Here is a 22,168-nt window from a genome sequence, read left to right as displayed (position 1 = left end):
CATGACCATGCAAAACCTATGGGATGCAGCAAAAGCAGTTCTAAGAGGGAAGTTTATAGCAATACAATTCTACCTCAGGAAACAAGAAAAATATCAAATAAACAATCTAACGTTACACCTAAAGGAACTAGAGAAAGAAGAACAAACAAAACCCAAAGGCAGTAGAAGGAAAGAAATCATAAAGATCAGAGCAGAAATAAATGAAAGAGAAACAAAGAAAACAATAACAAAGACCAATAAAACTAAAAGCTGGTTCTCTGAGACGATAAGCAAGATGGATAAACATTTAGCTAGACTCATCAAGAAAAAAAGGAAATTATACTCCAATAGCGACGTTAAAAAGAAAAAAAGGGAGAGGACTCAAATCAATAAAATTAGAAATGAAAAGGAGAAGTTACAACGGACACCGCAGAAATACAAAGCATCCTAAGAGACTATTACAAGCAACTCTATGCCAATAAAATGGACAACCTGGAAGAAATGGACAAATTCTTAGAAAGGTATAACCTTCCAAGACTGAATCAGGAAGAAATAAAAAATATTAACAGAACAATCATAAGTAATGAAATTGAAACTGTTATTAAAAATCTTCCAACAAACAAAAAGTCCAGGACCAGATGGCTTCACATGTGAATTCTATCAAACATTTAGAGAAGAGCTAACACCCATCCTTCTCAAACTCTTCCAAAAAACTGCAGAGAAAGGAACATTCCCAAACTCATTCTACGAGGCTACCATCACCCTGATACCAAAACCAGACAAAGATGCTACAAAAAAAGAAAACTGCAGACCAATATTACTGATGAATATAGATGCAAAAATCCTCAACAAAATACCATCAAACAGAATCCAACAACACATTAAAAGGATCATACACCATGATCAAGAGGGATTTATCCCAGGGATGCAAAGATTCCTCAATATACCCAAATCAAACAGTGTGATACACCATATTAACAAACTGAAGAATAAAAACCATATGATCCTCTCAATAGATGCAGAAAAAGCTTTTGACAAAATTCAACACCCATTTATGATCAAAACTCTGCAGAACGTGGGCATAGAGGGAACCTACCTCAACATAATAAAGGCCATATAGGACAAACCCACAGCAGACATCATTCTCAATGGTGAAAAACTGAAAGCATTTCCTCTAAGATCAGGAACAAGACAAGGATGCCCACTCTTGCCACTATTATTCGACATAGTTTTGGAAGTCCTAGCCACGGCAATCAGAGAAGAAAAAGAGGTAAAAGGAATATAAATCGGAAAAGAAGAAGTAAAAGTGTCTGTCACTGTTTGCAGATGCCATGATACTATACATAGAGAATCCTAAAGATGCAGCCAGAAAACTACTAGAGCTAATGAATGAATTTGGTAAAGTTGCACGATACAAAATTAATGCACAGAAATCTCTTGCATTCCTATACACGAACAACAAAAAGATCAGAAAGAGAAATTATGGAAATGATCCCATTCACCATTGCAACAAAAAGAATAAAATATCTAGGAATCAACCTACCTAAGGAGGTAAAAGACCTGTACTCAGAGAATTATAAGACACTGATGAAAGAAATCAAAGATGACACAAACAGATGGAGAGGTATACCATGTTCTTGGATTGGAAAAATCAATATTATGAAAATGACTCTACTACCCAAAGCAATCTACAGATTCAATGCAATCCCTATCAAATTACCAATGGTACTTTTTACAGAACTAGAACAAAAAAATCTAAAATTTCGTACACAGACACAAAAGACCCCAAATAGCCAAAGCAATCTTGAGGGAAAAAAACGGAGATGGAGGAAGCAGACTCCCTGACTTCAGACTATATGACAAAGCTACAGTAATCAAGACAATATGCTACTGGCACAGAAACAGAAATATAGATCAGTGGAACAGGATAGAAAGCCCATATATAAACCCACGCACCTATGGTCAACTAATCTATGACAAAGGAGGCAAGGATATACAATGGAGTAAACACAGTCTCTTCAATAAGTGGTGCTGGGAAAACTGGACAGCTACATGTAAAAGAATGAAATTAGAACACTTCCCTAACACCAGACACAAAAATAAACTCAAAATGGATTAAAGACCAAATGTAAAACTGGACACTATGGAACTCTTAGAGGAAAACTAGGAAGAACACTCTTTGACATAAATCACAGCAAGATCCTTTTTGACCCACTTCCTATAGTAATGGAAATAAAAACAGATATACACAAATGGGACCTAATGAAACTTAAAAGCTTTTGCACAGCAAAGGAAACCATAAATAAGAAGAAACGACAACCCTCAGAATGGGAGAAAATATTTGCAAACAGATCAACGGACAAAGGATTAACCTCCAAAAAGTATAAACAGCTCATGCAGCTCAATATGAAAAAAATAAACAACCCAGTCAAAAAATAGGCAGAAGACCTTAACAGACATTTCTCCAAAGAAGACATACAGATGGCCATGAGGCACATGAACAGTGATGCTCAACATCACTAATTATTAGACAAATGGAAATCAAAATTACAATAAGGTATCACCTCACACTGGTTAGAATGGGCATCATCAGAAAATCTACAAACAAGAAATGCTGGAGAAGGTGTGCAGAAAAGGGAACCCTCCTGCACTGTTGGTGGGAATGTAAACTGATACAGCCACTATGGAGAACAGTATGGAGGTTCCTTAAAAAGCTAAAAATAGAATTACCATATGACCCATCAATCCACTACTGGGCATATACCCAGAGAAAACCATAATTCAAAAAGACACATGCACCCCAATGTTCACTGCAGGACTATTTACAATAGCCAGGTCACAGAAGCAACCTAACTGCCCATCAACAGACGAATGGATAAAGAAGATGTGGTACATATATACAATGGAATATTACTCAGCCATAAAAAGGAATGAAATTGGGTCATTTGTAGAGACGTGGATGGATCTAGAGACTGTCACACAGAGTGATGTAAGTCAGAGAGAGAAAAACAAATATCGTATATTAACGCATATATGTGGAATCTAGAAAAATGGTACAGATGAAACGGTTTGCAGGGCAGAAAGTGAGACACAGATGTAGAGAACAAACGTATGGACACCAAGGGGCAAAAGCGGTGGAGGGGTGGTGGTGGTGGTGGTGGTATGATGAACTGGGCGATTGGAATTGACATGTATACACTGATATGTACAAAAGTGATGACTAATAAGAACCTGTTGTATAAAAAAATAAATAAAATTAAATTAACAAAACAAAACATAACTTATGGACACCAAGAGGGGAGAGCGGTGGGGGTGGCGGCGGGAGATGGCAAAAAAAAAACACCTTTGAAGTCTTATAATTTCCATTTTGGATTTCACCCATTTCATTAAAAGTTATCTGCTTTACCTGTAATAATAAAAAAAAAATTTACTAGAGGGGTTCAGTTCTAGGTCACAGCTGCCACCAAATGCAGGCACCCACCTCTGATAAGATCAGACTATTGAAACTCACTATCCTGGTCCTCAGCTGCTTGCACTGAATACTAATTCCTTTCCAGCCCCAGCAGAGGCAGCATAGCATAGGACTGTGGTTCTCAAAGTGTGGTACCTGGACCAACAGCACAGCATCACCTGGGAACTTGTTAAAAGTGAAAGTAACTGAACCTCACCCCAGACCTACTGAAATCAGAAGCTCTGCGGTTGGGCCCAGCAATCTTTATTTTAACAAGCCATTCAAGGGATTCTGATGCATCTCACTGAATCACCGGCAGAGTGGTTAAGAGCACGGATTCTGCTACCACTTGTTTGAGTTTGAATCCTGACTGCCATTCACCAATGCGTCATTTTGGGAAAGTGACTTCATTGCTCTGTGCTTAGTCTCTTCATCTGTAAAATGGGGATGATAACAGTACTTATCTCACAGAGGAGCTGGGAGCACTAAATCAGTTAATACACGTGAAACGTTGAGAACAGTTGCTGGCACAAGGTAAAAGTTAGCTATTAAATGAGTTAAGGTACATAAAGCATTTAGGGCCTGGCATATCATAAGCACTGAATTTCACTATTAGCATGTTACTATTTTTTCTCTTTTTTATTTTAGCGTTTTAAAAAGATTTTATTTATTTAATTAATTTATTTTTGGCTGTGTTGGGGCTCCGTTGCTGTGTGCGGGCTTTCTCTAGTTGAGGCGAGCGGGGGCTACTCTTCGTTGTGGTGTGCAGGCTTCTCATTGCAGTGGCTTCTCTTGTTGCGGAGCACGGGCTCTAGGCGCACGGGCTTGAGCAGTTGCGGCACACGGCTTAGTAGTTGTGGCACACGGGCTTAGCTGCTCCGCAGCATGTGGGATCTTCCCGGACCGGGGTTCAAACCCATGTCCCCTGCATTGGCAGGCGGATTCTTAACAACTGAGCCACCACGGAAGCCCCCTATTGTTTCTTATATATCATCTTATTTTTGAGATTCAGTGGGATGTAACCTGGATTTCTCACAAATCAACAGGCAGGCCATATTCCTACATGGTAAACTGTGTCCTCTTGGTATGGAGAAGCTAATCACTTGTAGTATGAATATAATAAAAATAGGAATACAGAATTTGTATTTTAGGGATGAATCAAACAAAGCTCTTTACCTCTAGGGCTCAAATTCCAGACATTACACTTGCTGATGAAGTGTAATATATGATTACACTGATGAAGAAATGTATGATTCATTTCTGTGTCTGTCTATGGCCAGATTCCCCACACACTGAGTCCATAAATAGCCTGGAGGCTAAAAGGGACATCTTTCATTATTACTTCTTCTGCTTTACATCCTTTTCATGATACTCTGGTTCCTTCCCTTGTACATTTGATCGTAGCCAAAAGTCCAAGAAGCAACGGTTCTCTTCTAAAATACCAAAGTTGTTGAACATATGTTAAACCACAGCTAAAATGACAAATCACATTTATAAGACGTGTTGACCAGCACCTGTATGATCAGGCCATTGTAAGAAACCAAGAGGACCAAAAAAATCTACAACTTCTATCCCCGAGAGTCACGATATTTCACTTGTATGGAATTACCCACCTTCAAAACAGCCATCCTAACCCGCCTGACCTGCTGGTTCTAATCTGTGACAGAAATTAAGTTATATACAGAAGAGGCAGCATACAAAGCAAGAAGAAATTTAATCCAAATTGTAAATGTAAGCCATATATTTAGAGTTAGCTGCTTCAGTCTTATTGATGTTTTCTGCCCACACACAAAGCATGACATTAGTGTCTCATAAAAGTAAAATAATGTACATGTTCATAGATGATGGGACATTTTTCTTCACTTTTGTTCACCGAAATACTGGTTCTTACATTCCAACAGTGAGAGTTTATTTTCAGAAATATTTCCACCTCTCCTTTGCACGTTATCATCACTAATAAATGGGTCTAGACTAGCCTGGGATGCCACTGGGAAAAGACTGGTACTGATTTTCCTCTTCCCACAAGCAGGGAAGTTCAAGCCGTGAAAAGAGCATGAACTTTCACATCAGAAAAAGCTGAACTCAAATGTTAACATTTCTAAGGCTATTTCATTATCTGAACTTGAGGGTAACAGCCATGTTTTCAGGAGTAAACAGGGTAAATCATACGAAGCACAGGATCTGGCATGAGCTGGGCACTCAGTGAATGTTAGTCCCTTTCTCCTTCCCTTCCTTTTGTTCCTCTCTTTAACAAATGGCAGAATAGAATCGTATCATTTCAAAATAAGGGAGAAATATTTCTGAATTAATAGCAAATTGTAGGGCACTTTAAGCAATATAAAAATCAATTTAAAAATTAATGCATGCTGACTATGAAAATATATAGTAAATTGTGATTATACTATCCTGCTTTTATCACTTAATGTTCATGTCAACATATTTGGATATACTTTATTTATTTATGCACTTTTAAAATGTGTATTTTTTTAATGAAGAAAAGAACTCCTGCCACTCCCCATAATCTGTATGCCACTGTGCTGGGAACAGGACACTGGCTTTAGAAGACAAGAGAGGGGAGCAACTTCCTATGGGGGAAATCAAGGAAGACGTCAAAGTAGAAGTGGTTGCAAAAGATGACCAGCACTTTGACAATCGGAAGGACACTGCAGGTAGAAGGAAGAGCATACGAAAGAGCAGGAAGCAACAGGAAACCCAATGGGGGTAGTCTGCAATTACAGCTGTAAGACAGATCTCTCGTATATGCAGAAACACCAATGTTACTGATCAAAACCGCCATCTAAGTAAGGCCCAGCACAGCAGCTTTAACTGGAATCACTCATGTGCTCATGATGAACTATAACGGAAAGGGTAAAGTTAAGGTTTGGGGAAGGCAAGGGGCATGAGTAAGTGTGGCTTAGGATGGCCAAGCACAGAGATAGCTAAGTCTCACTACCATCACCAACATTAGCTTGAAGGCTTTCCAAATGCCTAATTTCAAGCTAAGCCCTTTATATTCCCTACCTTGGTTAGTCCTCAGAGAAACCCATTGAGAAAGGTATTATTACCATTCCATTTTAGAGATGAGAAAACTGAGGCTTAGGTTAAATGACTTAGGTTTAACTTCACTCACAGTAAGTGAAAGAGCCACTTTTGAACCTAAATCTGTACGATTCCAAAGGTACAAGGAAGAAAGCTAGAACCTAAAACACTCCTTGCTAAAGAGTCTCTAACAAATTATTATTGCTATAGACCTTTGTTTTAGGAATACCAAAATCATCCAAGACCCACACTAAAATGCTCAACTGACTTGACAAAGCTGGAAAAGTCAATACAATGGAGGAAGGATAACCTGTTTAAAGCCGTTTGTTTGTTAACAAATGGTGCTGGAGCAATTGTACATCCACAGGCAAAAAAAATGAACCTCAACCTAAGCCTCAGACTTCATATAAAACTTAATTCAAAATGGATCATTCAAAACGTTTACTTAAATGTAAAACATAAAACTATAAAATCGTCCCAAGGATGAGTCTGGAAAACATTTGAAAAAAAGATGTTTCAGTTTTAGCTGTAGGTAATATGAGGGTACCAACAGACAGAGAAGAGAAGAGGAGGTGGCAGGTGGGGTGCTAAATATTCTCGGTGCCTTAACTCCCTGAAACCTGTAACATGCCAAGGAGGCAGAGACTAACAGCTGTCTCCTGTTACAGCTGAGACAACTGCTGCTGAAGAGTTCCGGAGCCGCCCAGCTACCTGCAGAGCCAAGCACCTGCCTGCCCTGCGGTGCCGCCCGCCCTACTGCTACCACTGCCTCCCCTCGGAAATGGTGAATATTTGACCTAAAAAATAAGGTTTATTTCTCAGGCACAATGGACTTTTAAAAGCACCTGAACAAATCTTGAATCAAGATGGCAGTAAAAGCCAGCTGGAGCAGGAACTTCATTCATTCCTTCACCCCTTTTCATTCGCCCTCCATAGATAAATGGCTAGGCCAAGGGGCAAGTGCCTGTCCTTGACCACCTGGAGGTCATATGGTCAGGGAGTGCCCTTCGGCTGCAAAAAGTCTTTACATCTCAATTCCACAGCGGCAGGTGTGGACTTCCAAGAAAATAAAGGCCGGGGCCTCCACAGGAGCGCCTGTACTTGCACACGGGCACCCGGGGGGGGGGGGGGACTTCGGTCTTCATGGAGGCCTTTTCATGTTGTGGGATCATTACTGATGGAGGGAGGCTGCCTGCCTATCCCATGGGGGTTTTCTCATCAGCTCTGGGCAGGAAGGGGAGAAGATATCATCATCCAAACCTGGCAAGCTACTGTCAAGCAGGCTGCTGCTTGTCCAGTAGAAAAGCCTAACACACAGAAAGAGAAATTTATCATACTGTGAGGAGTTCCAGCAAGCGAGTGCTCCCTTACTGTTCTACTACTTGCTTCCACCTTCCTTCTTTTTGCCCTGATGGCAAGCGGGACACAGACATGGTCCATGTGCCAGGACTTCAAGGCTGACACCGCCTCGGAAAAGCTGAGTTGGGGCTGTTCAGGTATGGAAGGGTTAAGGCGTGTCCTGTACTGTTGGTGCTCCATTATTATCACTTTGAAAAGCCATGGCGTTACAGGAAGAGTGTGAGAATGCTGCAGCTTTCCCGGCCAACATTTGGTTCCCATTACCGTGAATAATCTCTCTCCGCCCTCTTTCCCCAACCCCCGCCCTTCTTCTACTTTTTCCACATTTTATATTAAAAGTACATCAAACACTTTTCTTCCTTTTTAATATTTTCCTTAAGCTTCCTTCACTCAATTTGCCTGGTTCTGTGACTTTTCTGGTTATTCATTACTGAGGGAGGGGAAAGGGTAAGCCTCTTGGATGAAATCAATCAAAAACAAAAGCAGGGGAGAAAAACACTTCAGCAGTGCAGTGTAGGGGAAAGAAGCTAACACGTAGGGATTTTTCCTGGTCTTAATTGATAGTAAGAAAAGAAAGAGCCCACTGAGAATACTTTTACCTTCCTGCTTCTTGGCCCCATCTCACTTAAATTCTCGCCTGAAAACAAAGCATCTCTAAAATAATATATCTGAAGATAGGTCTATGCCGAATTTCATCATCAGTAAAAAAGAAGGAGAGAATTTGCAGGAAAGGAATAAGTGATAGTCTAGTAGAATAGATGCTGGCAAGTGTGTGAAGAAAGAGCACGCTCCAGCTTGGAGGGGATAGTGGCACAGCCCTTTTACAGCCCTTTTGAGGCCAATTTGACAGTATCTATACAAATTCAAAGTGTATGTATCATTTGATCCAACGAATTCCACTTCTTGGAATGTATCCCATAGAAATACTTGCACATGTGTACAAAGATATATGTACAAGGCATTCACTGCAGATGCCTAAATTGGATACAACTTAGTGCTCTTTAATAGGAGAATGGCAAAATAAATTATGGTACATTCATCCTTTGGAAAACTACACAGTGGTTAAGAATATTCAGATAAGCTTACACAGGGACTTCGCTGGCGGTCCAGTGGTTAAGACGCTGTGCTTCCACTGCAGGGGGCATAGGTTTGATCCCTGGACAGGGAACTAAGATCCCGCTGCATGGCCCGGCCAAAGAAAAAAAGATAAGCTTATATAAACAAACCAGAGAAACATGGCGACATTAGGGAGGAAAAAAAGTCACAGAAAAATATACAGATCAATCTTTTAACTGTGGCTACCTCTGAGGAGGGGGCTTAATCTCCTCACAATCTGTATATGTTTCTGTTAGATTATTTTATGACGTGGCTACATGTGTGTATTACTTGTACACTTAGCTTTTATAAAGTATGAACATAAATATTTCAGTCAATAGAAAATAGGAACATATATAATATACACATGTATGTGTGTATATATATATTAATATATATACATATACATATCCTCCCCTCCCATATAGCCCTGTGTAAACTGTCTTAACCTGCAAGAAATTTGAAACTTGGAAAATTTCTTAACTTCACATGTACCAAGTCAGACAAAATGACAGAGAAATGGATCAATAGGAAAGAAGAAATGATGACTCTGAGAGGCCCAAAAGTTTCCAAGGGCCCAGTCATGATAATGAAAACAGTAAACACTGATCAAATTGTACTATGTGTTCACTGCAGGGATGGGAGGAAGGGGAGAGTGTGTGTGTGTGTGTGTGTGTGTGTGTGTGCGTGCGTGTGTGTGTGCGTGTGTGTGTGTGTGGTTGGGGGTGGGGGCAGGAGGAGGCAGCACAAGAACTCTCAACTTCCACCTTCTGATAGGAATTTAATAAATAAATAATATATAAAATAAAAAGCCCCCAAATGGTAGATAAACATATGATTTAGAAATATGAAGGCAAGTAACAGAAGAAACAGCTGAAAAAAAAAGTTGAAATCAGTTATCTCTGGAGTGTGGAAATTAAGGTTTGGTAGCAGTGGGAGAAGAAGGGGCAGGGGATTCCCATTTTCATTATAAACTTTATAGAATTACTTAACTTTTAAAACTATATACCTGGGGCTTCCCTGGTGGCGCAGTGGTTGAGAGTCCGCCTGCCGATGCAGGGGACGCGGGTTCGTGCCCCGGTCCGGGAAGATCCCACATGCCGCGCAGCGGCTGGGCCCGTGAGCCATGGCCGCTGAGCCTGCGCGTCCGGAGCCTGTGCTCCGCAACGGGAGAGGCCACAGCAGTGAGAGGCCCGCGTGCCGCAAAACAAAAACAAAAACAAAAACAAAAACTATATACCTGAATGACTGTAGGAACCAGCTTCCAGGGTGGCCCCCAATGATCCCCACCTCCTGGTATTCATATCCTGGGTAATCCCCTCCCACACTGAATGGAGCTGGCCTGTGTAAACAATAGGATATTGCAAAAATGATAGTGTGTTTGAGAGACCTAAACGTAAGAGCTAAAACTATAAAACTCTTCAATGAAAACAAGTGGCAAAAAAGCTTCACAACACTGGATTTGGCAATGATTTCTTGGATATATGCCAAAGCCACAGGCAACAAAAGAAAAAATTAAAAAATTGTTCTTCATCAAAATTAAAAATTTTTGTGCATCAAAGGATACTATCAACAGAGTAAAAATGCAACCTACAGAATGGGAGAAGATATTTTCAAATCATACATCTCATAATCCAAATATATTCAAAATACATACAGAACTCCTAAAACTCCACAACAAAAAGCCAAACGTGATTTAAAAATGGGCAAAGGACCCGAATAGGCATTTTTCTAAAAACGATACACAAATGGCCAAGAAGCATATGCAAAGATGCTCAACATCACTAGTCATGAGGGAAACACAAATGAAAATCCACGACGAGATACCACCTCACACCCATCAGGATGGCTACTATAAAAAAAAAAGTGTCGGCGAAGATGTGGAGAAACTGAAACCCCTGTGCACTGCTGGTGGAAACGTTAAATGGTACAGCTACTCTGGAAAACAGTATGGAGATTCCTCAAAAAACTAAAAATAGAATTGCCTTTCTGCTCCAAGAAAACAGCAGATGGTGGATGATGCTGGTGTTCCAGGAGACCAGAAGGTGGCCGCAGCAGCTCCACAGAGGTATGGGGGGCAGCTTCCGGTGCCAGTGCTGCAGCTACGCTCAGGCTGGAGCCAAGGCCACAGAGCTCGTTGAGGGGAGGCTGAGGACAAGAAGTGGCTCCCGGTCCCCGAGCCAGGCTGCTTGGTCGTGGACATGGATACCAAGTCCCTGGAGGAAATACATCTCTTCTCCTCGTCCGTCACGTAGTCTGATATCACGGACTTTTTCCTGAGGCTGACCCTAAAGGGCGAGCTTGAAGACTACACTTGTGCAAAAGCAGACCCACATTGGCCAGCAGACCAGGTTCAAGGCATCTGTTGCCACTAGGGACTACAAGGGCCATGTCAATTTTGGTAAGCGATCCAAGGAGGCGGCCACGGCCGTCCACAGGGCCATTACCCTGGCCAAACTCTCCCCTGTTGCCAGGCAGTGAGGCTACTGAGGAAGCAAGATCAGCAAGCCACACACTGTCCTTTGCAAGGTGACCAGCCACTGTGGCTCTGTGCCGGTGTATCTCATCCCCACCCAAAAGGCACTGGCATGCTCTGGGCTCTTGTGCCCAAGAAGCTGGTGGCCAGTATCAAGGACTAGTACACCTTGTCTGCAGGCTGCACTGCCAGCCTGTGCAACTTTACCGCGGCCACCTTTGATGCCATCTCCAAGACTTACAGCTACTCACCTTGACCTCTAGAAAGAGACCATGTTCACCAAGTCTCCCCATCAGGAATTCACTGACCGTTAGTAAAGAGCCATACCAGAGTCTCTACGAAGAAGACCCAAGCTCCAGCTATGGTCACCACGTAGAGTACTTATACAGGAAAGATAGAGTGAATGAATGAAGCTTGGAAAAAAACAGAATTATCATATGATTCAGCAACTCCACTCTGGGTATATATCCAGAAGAACGGAAAGTAGGGCCATGAACAACTATTTGTACACCCGTTAATAGCAGCATTACTCACAACAGCCAAAAGGCAGAAGCCAGCCAAGTGTCCATCGACAGATGAGTGGATAAACAAAATGTGGTATAGACATACAATGGAACATTATTCAGCCTTAAAAGAAAGGAAATTCTGACACATGTAACAACATGGATGAACCTTGAGGACATTGTGCTAAACGAAATAAGCCAGGCAGAAAAGAACACACATTGTATAATTCCACTCATACGAGGTACCTAGAGCGGTCAAATTTATAGAGACAGGAAGTGGAAGGATGGTTGCCAGGGGCTGACAGAGAGAGAATGGGGAGTTATCTTTTAATTGGTACAGAGTTTCGGTTTTGCAAGATGAAAAGAGTTCTTGAAGTGGATAGTGGTGATGCACAGTAATGTAATGCACTTAATGCTACTGAACTGTACACTTAAAATGGTAAGTTTTATGTTATGTATACTTTTTCACAATTAAAAAATTAAAAAAAAAAAGACTGTGTATGACTTCTGAGCTAGGCCATAAAAGACACGTGCCTTTTGTCTTTCTCTTAAGTCACTCATTCTGGGGGAAGCCAGCTGCCATGTCATGAGGACACACAGGCAGCCCTGAGGAGAAGTCCATCTGTTGCAGAACTGAGGCCTCCTGCCAACAGGCAGCATGAACTCATCATCCACGTGAGGGTGAGCACCATGGAAGTGGATCCTTTGGCCTCAGGCAAGCCTTCACATGACTGCAGCCCTTCTGGCTGACATCTTAACCATCACCTCATGAAAGAGCCTGAGGCAGAACCACACAGTTAAGCTGCTCCTCGATTCCTGACCCACAGCAACTGAGATAATAAATGTTTATTGTTTGGCTGCTAAAGTTTGAGATAATTTATTAGGCAGCAATAGATGACTTACGCAACTATTTAGATAAATTTGAAAAAGAAAAGAGAAATTAGCTTTAACGCGTTATCCTATCAGAGTGGCCTGCTATTCTACCAAAGCATGCATCAGGGTACGTTATTATGATGGCGTGCTGCTAGATTACGATGCATCTCTTCACTAAAGCCTTAAGAGAGAGATTCTCAACTATTCTGTACTGAGAAAACTTCACACGAATGTAAAGTGTGATGAGTAGTATATAAAGTATATTTAACTGCGTATTTTAATACAGTGTTCTGGCTCTGTTTGGCAGATGAACGCTGAGCTGGCAGCATGGTGTACAGCACAGTATACCTGCAATATCTAAGAGGAGAAATTAACCTCGAGCTGGTGCCAAGTACAGATACTGTGTGTTTGTTAGACTACGGAGAAACTTTTCCTCATGAGTATATTAGAGTCTGATCAGGGCAGCAAATAAATAATACCACTCACACAGCCACACAGTCCTGAAGGATGACCAGGTGAGGAGTAAAACTGCAGCAGCTTAATGGACACTGTGAGACATTACTCTACTTTAAAACTGATTCCACCACGTGGAATTCACCTGGTTGAGTACTGTTTTGAGCCTTTTAACTCCTTAAAGTGTGTTGAGGAAAATCCTAGTGTGTGGAAGTGTGTTTCAAGTGTAAAACAGGTGACAACTGCTCCCACAGCAGGTTTTTAACCAGCTCAGTGTTAGGGTTCTTGTCTAGAGGCAGCCAAAGCTCAAATCCTAAAGATGGCAAGCACGTTGAGTTGTGGCTGGTTAAAGAAGAAAGTCTTAACCTAATCCACCTAAATTTTTGTGGTACCCAAGACAGGTATTAGTAAAAGAGCTGCCTAGGTGGATGGAAGTCTGCTCTGATTATGAAGCTATATATTTAAATTCACTTGGCATACATTAAATTAGTGGATACTATGTGTCAGATGCCACATTAAGAGATAGGAATATAAAGATGTATAAGTTCGGACTTCTAAGGAGGTGGTAAGGGAGAGACATGAAAATCTGTAATACAATGGAAATGACAGAGCTACAGGCAAGTAGGCAGACTCCATGTGGGATGGCAGCAGAAGGTGCACAGAGTAAGGGTCGGAATTGGGCTTGATCCAGAATGACACAAAGAATTTGCCAGATGTGAATGGGGAAGGGAAAGACAATGCAAGTAGTACATATGAAAACCCAGAAGTGTTAAAAACAAACAAACAAACCCAAAACTCAAAAAACTCTGCTGAATTCTTTGGTTGACATTAATTAAAAGGGCAGATAATGGGATAAAAGCCCCTTAACATGGCATATCGGGCACTTGAACTTTTCCATCTCATCCTCAACCCTCCCCTATGTGCACGCCATGCTCCCACAATGGGGCACTCAGGCATGCTCTTCCATACCTCCCTGACTTCACACAAGGCTCTGCAATGCTCATTTAGTTAAAAAACAATAATCCATCCTCTGCAAAGTCTACTCTGGTCTTCCTCCGATAGAGCTTATTTCTCGAGGTCCCAAGATGCCTTTCACTGGCATGTTTTTGGTACTGTGACTATTCTTCACAACGACTATTTCTTACTCACTGGACCAACCATTTAAGGCTGGTCATCATTCTGGTCTTTGTCCACTCAAAGCCTGGCAATGTCACAGTCATGCAGTGTTTGCTGAATGAACAAATGCATGAAGAAATGAACACTCCTCTCTCTGGAGTAGTCCTATGTTCCACCTGAAGAAGGGAAACTAGAACAAATAACCCTTTGAGAAGTTAGAGGAATCAAATGGAAAATTCATCAGGCTGAGAATTAGAAGTAGGTTCTCAACCTTGCTTTGCCACCAGGTAGGCATGAGAATTTGCACAATCCACTTAACTTCTCTAGGTCTCAATTTTTCATACCTGTAAAACAGGGTATAGATAGATGATGTGGACAGGTTTACAGTAATTCTCATTTACAGAGGCAGGCCCTGTAAAAATGCTTTCCTATGTCATTTAATTTTCATTTGCTCCTTAGGACATCCCTAGGAATTAGGCTTTTTTTTTTTTTTTTTGCGGTACGCAGGCCTCTCACTGTTGTGGCCTCTCCCATTGCGGAGCACAGGCTCCGGACGCGCAGGCTCAGCGGCCATGGCTCACGGGCCCAGCCGCTCCGCGGCATGTGGGATCTTCCCGGACCGGGGCACGAACCCGCGTCCCCTGCATCGGCAGGCGGACTCTCAACCACTGCGCCACCAGGGAAGCCCCGAATTAGGCATTTTATCCTCATTTAGGCATAAGTACAGTAGGTTCAAAGGACTTGCCCTAAGCAACATAGCTAGTAAGTGGCTAAAAAGGGGAGGGATCCAAATTGGTCTGCCTGTATAGAATACCTGCTCTCAAACACTAGGTCACAACATTTAAATGTGAGAGCGTAGATATTTTAAAGTAAAAGAATTTGGACCTCCTGAAGCCACATGACAGAACAACAAAAAAAAATGGCAGTGCTTTTTTTATCTACTTGTCTCTGAGAAGGAGATGCCTTAAGGTGATAGGGACAGGGTGAGAGGTACATGGAAATGCACCAAACAGAGTCTTAAAAGGGGGAACATCCTTTCTGGATGAAAGGTCTGAGCCTAGAGTAAGAAAGAAAATGCAGGATGAGATAAATGGAAAGGGAGGATTAAAGGGATATAGCCTGGCAGAAAAGCAAGGGAAGGGAGAGGAAAACAGGAAGGGGTGCTGAGCCAAGCTGAGGATGAAGATGGGGGGTTGGACAGGGGGAGGATGATGATGGGGCCCGGTGCTGTTGATGGGCAGAGCGATCGGAAGCAGATGGCCACACTGAGGAGAGAAGGATCCACCAGCAAGGCAATTCCAGCCAAAACTGGGCAATGGGATGGGATGACTTTGCTTCTTTAAGAACTGAGGGGGTTAAAAGAGAGAGCTCAGCCTGAGCCTGAGAGGAGAAAAAGGGGGAGACTAGAAAGAAAAACAATGACCCCACAGGTCTGAAAAGAAGAATCTGCAGACTGAAAGAGAGGTGATGACAGAGAGTGCCTGGAATGGACCATTTAATGCTTTAAACCTGTGCCAAGCTGAGTAATGTGGGATTGAGCCTGTGATTTACCTCAACTCTGGGAGAGATTAGTCTCTGTATCATCAGCAGCGTAAACAAACATTACTATTTTATAGTGATAATAAGTATTATTAATACTGAAAAGACCTAGTCGTGTGTAGTACTTTGTAGTTTACAAAGCATGTTCATGTAGATGATCTCATTGAACTCCCATGACAATCCGAGCACCCTTGCTTCCCACCTGGCAAAATTAGGCTTAAGTTCAGTCAAATGATTTACCTCCAGTCAGGAAGTTCCAGGTGGACCTGGGATTGGCACCTAGGTCTTCCTGTTCCCGCTCCAGGGTTCTTTGGGTAGGAATAAAACATAGCCTGTGCCTTTAACAGACTTACAGTTCAGGAGATCAAGAACAAAGGCATAGAAGATGATTACTCAGGGGAGTATATACTATACTCAAAAAAGAGTGGAGTTCAGAGGAAGGAGCAAATTTGGGGGCAGCTGGAAAAGGTCTGAGCTAACTGTAGACTGGATAGGAGAAAGGGACTACTTAAGCAAAGAAGAAAGGAAGCAGAGAACGCTCGGAGTGTGGACTTTAGAGGGGTGCTTTACCTACCCAGTCCTTCCCCCCACCAGCTTAGCAGCTGCAAGTGCAATCATATAACAAATACTTATGGTTGACATTGCCCTAAATGCTGAGGATCCAGTGGTGCACAAGATCTACATTCAAGAAATTTACTCCAAGTCTGAAAGTATCAGGGCTGCTTGTTGGGGGATGTCAACTGTTCTTTCGGAAAAAGGGTGATGTTCTATTCTCAGAATGATGCTCTAATTCATCAGAGAAATGTAGGAGCTCCAGTTTTTCAAAACTTACTATTTTCTCAAATAGAAGAGGACACTGTTTGCCTCTCCTTTGGCAGGTGATCAGAAAAGATCAGAGCTGAGAAGGGAAAAGGGAGCATTAATAGTGGCTATTTCACAGCAGAGTCAAAGAAAAAAAGAAAAAGCGGGTTGTGTTTAGCACCTTACTCCACAATTTTATATTTACCCTCCCAACAACCAAGCTCCATTGTGTATACTATGCACATATAGTAAAGAAAAAATGTGATATGGGAACACAGTGAGAGAGTCTGTGAAGTGCTGAAACAGCATACCTGGCAGCTGCTAAAACAAAACTTCAAAGATTTGGCTTCTTTGAAAAGCCATCAGGCAGGACCCCACCCACTCCCCCTGCTAGCCCACAGCTTCCCTGGGAGCTGGTACATGTAACCACTTCCGCATGTTTGGCTCTCTTCCCCAGGGCTATAGCAGCTCTATAAGCCAAGTAAGAACTGCCAGCCAAGCAGGTGGGGGGCTGGTGGCTAGGGAAGTGTAGGGAAGCAAGACCTCTCCCCAGTATCTAGTCATGAGCATATCTCAGAAAATAAAATGGTAACGCTAGGATCTGCTTTAAAAGTCCCTTCCTCTCAGCCAGCCCAGCTCTGATTGGTTAGACACTAGTAATTCAGAAGCTCTGAGCTTTTGAGATTCCCAAGGCATTAAAATATGCCCCTCCCAGTACCACAAATTAGTTTAAGAACAGCATCTGTGGTAAATCTCTAGATCTAAACAAAAGAGGCTTGACAGCTACAAAAGAGCCTAAGAGGATAATCAAGAATATGCCTTTCTTTGTACTTCTTTTTTTTTTTTTTTTCCCCCCCCCCACTGACCAAGTTTGGGTCTCTACACATCTTTGAATCTTCTGGGACAACCATTTTGTCCTGTACTGTCCAATATGGGAGCCACGAGCCACATGTGGCTTTTGAGTATTCGAAATGTGGCTAGTATGACTGAGGAACTGAATTTTTCATTTTATTTAATTTTAATTAATTAAAAAATTTAAAATCCACACGTGGCTTGTGGCTACCATGTTGGACAGCACTGATCTAGCCACTTATTCACCAAACATTTACTGAGCACTTTGTACAAAAACGTGTAAGGACATAACGATGTGTAAGACTCAGCCTCTGACCCTCAAAAGCTTACAATCTAATACAGGAGGTAAGACAAGTATACAAACAACAATAATATAAAGAGGAGTGGTATGTGTCACAGCAGAGGTAAACAGATATTAGAACTTGGAGCAGGGAGATGGTGGCCTGACATTATGCATTCCTCATACTAGCCACCCAGGTAGGGGATGCCAGTACAGTTGTCCCTTGGTATGTGCAAGGGATTGGTTCCAGGACCCCCGTGGATACCAAAATCCAAGGATGCTCAAGTCCCTTATATAAAATGGCACAGTATCTGCATTATAACCTACACACATCCTCCCATATACTTTAAATCATCTCTAGATTACTTCTAATACCTAATATAATGTAAATGCTACGTAAACAGTTGCTGGTCTATAGCAAATTCAAGTTTTGCTTTTTGGAACTTTCTGAAATTTTTTTTTCTAAATATTTTGATCCGTGGATGCAGACCTGTGGATACTGAGGGCCGACTATAAGTCTATCAAATAAAGGACAGTGAGGAGAGAGGAACTACCGTAGAGAACACCAAAAATCTGAAATATCACACATACTCAGTACACACCATGACTTATTGGTCAACCAATGTTAAAAGACTGGAGTAAAGAGATAGCCGTCCTATACTGGGCTGTTTAAGTACCTTCTAGGAGTGGCTCTCAAGACTCCTGAGGGTTAGGTGGGGTAGGGAGAAGGAGGGTAAAAAGAAGGGTCTCTGCCTTTTCCTCTTCTTCCACACCCTGCCTCTTCCAACAGCAACCCCCGGCCCCCCAAAATGCAAAGGGTCTTTTGCTTGTAGGGCACTTTCAATCTTGGATAACTAGAAAGAACTGAATAGGGTTCAAAGGAGAAGCAATAAGGACCTGATGACTTGGGAAGGCAGCTGTGTGAGCTCCACCTAGAGGGGTGGGATAGGGAGGGTGGGAGGGAGACGCAAGAGGGAGGAGATATGGGGATATATGTATATGTATAGCTGACTCACTGTGTTATACAGCAGAAACTAACACACCACTGTAAAGCGATTATACTCCAATCAAGATGTTAAAAAATAAAAATAATAAAAATAAAAAAGGAAAAAAAACCTTCAGTGGAGAAGAAACAGGGCTTTTTTCTCTAGTTTTCAGATCATTAGGATAGGAAGAGCCACAAAAATTCATTCTCTAGGAAATAAAACTGTGCATTTAGCTAGAGCCTCCTCTGAATTACATCTTTTAGGAACATGAGGGGGATGAAGAATAGAAGGAAGAGAAAGCCTAATGACATCTGCTTGGGATGTCATCAGGGAAGGTTGCAGAAAGGCTGAGCTGAGCTGAGCCCTGTAGGAGAAAAGGGTTTGAACATGTAAACATACAGGTGAGGAGCAGGGGGTCTGTTCATTCCCTCATTCTTTTCCTTAATATTTGTTCTTTATGTTTAAGTGTCTGCTGTTTACCAAGGCACTGGGATCCAACAGTGAATAAGACAACTTACACTTTCGTGAAGTAATTATAGTAAATTAATAGGATAAGTGCTACAGAATGGTATAAGGATGTAGTGATGGGAAAATGTACTATTTTTGATCCATAGAGTTTGGCTGGAACTAAATGTGTGCAGAATAAAACTGGAAAGGTATACTGGGGCCAAATACAGATATTCACCTTGAAAATCAGGCCAAGTTACTTTTTGTTTTTGTGGTACATTAGAAGGTCTTTTTATTTCTTCCTTAAAAATTTTGTTTTAGTTATCAAAATTGACAAAATATCAACAAAGAAAATCTTTAGAATAAATAAGACAAATGAGAAAGACTTAGCCATGAAAGGTAGAATTGTACCATATTCCCAAGATGTATTCTCCAATTTATCTTTATCAGCAATAAAGTTGGTATTTTGCTATCTTTGATATTTTTCTATAATTTCTCATTTAGTTGTGGAGGCAAGACCTGGAGACAAGTAGAAAGTATGATTAATGATGCTTCATAAGCCCCCAACATCAATTTCTAGACCTTTTAGTTGTATGAACTGAAAAATCGCCTTTACAGTTAGGATACAGCATGATTTCAGCTTCTATCACTTAAAACTCAAGAGTGTTTTCGGACTTCCCTGGTGGCACAGTGGCTAAGAATCCGCCTGCCAATGCAGGGGACATGGGTTCAAGCCCTGGTCGGGGAAGATCCCACGTGCCGCAGAGCAACTAAGCTCGTGCGCCACAACTACTGAAGCCCACGCGCCTAGAGCCCGTGCTCTGCAACAAGAGAAGTCACTGCAATGAGAAGCCCGTGCATCGCAACGAAGAGTAGCCCCCGCTCGCCACAGCTAGATAAAAGCCTGCACACAGCAACGAAGACTCAACGCAGCCAAAAATAAAATATAAATAAATAAATTTACAAAAAAACCCCCAAAACTCAAAGTGTTTTGACTAATACATTTTATCAGCTGGACTGGTTCCCATTCACTCTCCCTTGAAAATGCCTTAAACACCTTGTACATTATCTCTCTTTTTCTTCCTCTCCTTTTCTGCAGGAGTCTGCAGCCTATATACAATCTAGGACTGTATTTAAACTCTACCTTAAACCCTTCCTCTGCAGAGCCTTAGATGTCCACCCTTCTTTAGTACCTTTTCTGAACTGCGAGCTCCGCTGAGTCCATATGCCCCCCGCCCCTTTTAATCACTCGCTCTATATTTCACATGCCAAAAATAAGCAAACTTCCAGGGCAGTATTCTCTAGACCGCCCTGCTGAGTGTCAGCTCTAACTTACAGGAGTGTGGAGCACATTTCTTGATCCTCTCATAGATCCTCGCAAAGCAGGGAGCACAAAGTAAATGTGCAGTTACCTCTTGATTGATTAATTTTAGCCTCTCTGCCTACCCAAGCCCCAGCTGCCCTTCCAGAGTCAGCTCACACACCTTTCTTTTCCGTGAAGGTTTTGCCACTTTCTCCAGTCAGTGATCAATTTCTCCTCTGAACTTGTACCACTTAACAGCATAATCCTCTTCCTCAACAATTAAGTACATATTGCCTTACAATACTTGCATTAGTAACTTAAGTGACTATCAACTTTCCTCCAGAAAGAGTGAGACCCTGTCTATTACCTCCTTCAGAGTGAGCCCCATGCCTTGCATTTAGGAGATATTCAGTAACATGCTAACTTTTTTAGGATAACATTGTTTTAACAACTACCAGATGAAGCCATTTTCCAGCTGGAACATTACTTATTACCAGTTTCACCTTTCTTCTTTTTCAAGTATTTCAATATACTAAATATTTGGTGAAGAAGGTAAAAAAACTCTTCTCTTAGGGTCTTGTATTTCAAATGTCAGTGCTGGGTTCAAGCAGCTAGCGAGATATTTGAGAATACAAATAACATAGGCAGATTTTTTCATCTGCTCAGTTTTGCTTGGTGCAACCCAGTTTCACAAGAATATAATTTGATTCCCCGTAGCCTTTAGGTACGACCTATTTATTACCCACCCCCCCTTATGGTTTCCTTACCTGTGGTGCCAGAGAGCCTAATTTTCTCATCTAAAGCCTTCTAGATTATAGTCACATTACTGAGATGCACCCATATTTCATTTTCATTAAAGAAAGATAGTAAAACTTCTTTTAAAAAACCAGGCAAAACGTGGCATTGATTATTGACTTTGAAGCCAAATTAATACAAGTCTTAGCCTGATAATTCATGAAAGCCAAAAAACACCCCTTTATTGCCTCTGAAGCATAAGAATGGCCCAATTAGGACAAGAGTTCTACTGTTACTTGTTACTAACACGTGGGCCTGTCACATGATGCGACATTTTGAATTCCTAAGCTCTCATATATTGCCTCTCTCACTCTAGCCCTACTCGCATTTCCCAAAGAACACTTGGCTCCATATTAAAATGTTACCTTTTAAGTTTAGCTTCTCTTATTTTTCCTTAGGAGCATTTTAATAGTTTATAATCAAAATTTTAATATATAGATCCTTACTTCACTATAAAAACAAATAATGTAAACCTGAGCATTGTGATTAGGTATAACTGCTTTTGTCACCGTGATACGATATGACAGTGCATGCAAGTGATGGCCAGTTGTACCTGAACTCAGTGGTGTAGCAATACCGTAACCTACGCAAGTCTAATTTTTTATGTTTTTCTCTTTTCTGAAAAGGGAACTAAGAGTTATCAGGAAACTACACCAAAATCAGAACTTACACCAAAATTTTGCTCCTCAAAAGGGCTGCAGGGACGAGAGAACCTGTACTCCTTTTCAGACAGTATGAGTCTACTGATTTCTTTTATTAAAATATAGATACAGGAAGATTTTTTTCCTTTTAGCCTCTTAAATCCTAGGACTTAAAAAAAA

At 41.5% G+C, this 22,168-nt stretch overlaps 1 protein-coding gene and 1 pseudogene across 1 annotated transcript in view; one reads left to right on the top strand and one right to left on the bottom strand.

Moving 5' to 3' along the window:
* The window catches only part of TTLL5 (tubulin tyrosine ligase like 5), a 318,465-nt gene that overhangs the window by 126,711 nt on the left and 169,586 nt on the right, over positions 1-22,168 (bottom strand). The window lies entirely within an intron of this gene.
* Positions 11,062-11,775, top strand: LOC103085997 (40S ribosomal protein S2 pseudogene; annotated as a pseudogene).

This window comes from Lipotes vexillifer, unplaced genomic scaffold (genome assembly GCF_000442215.2).
Source record: "Lipotes vexillifer unplaced genomic scaffold, Lipotes_vexillifer_v1.1 scaffold39, whole genome shotgun sequence".
Taxonomy (NCBI): Eukaryota; Metazoa; Chordata; class Mammalia; order Artiodactyla; family Lipotidae; genus Lipotes; species Lipotes vexillifer.
This window is presented reverse-complemented; position numbering and strand designations above follow the sequence as displayed.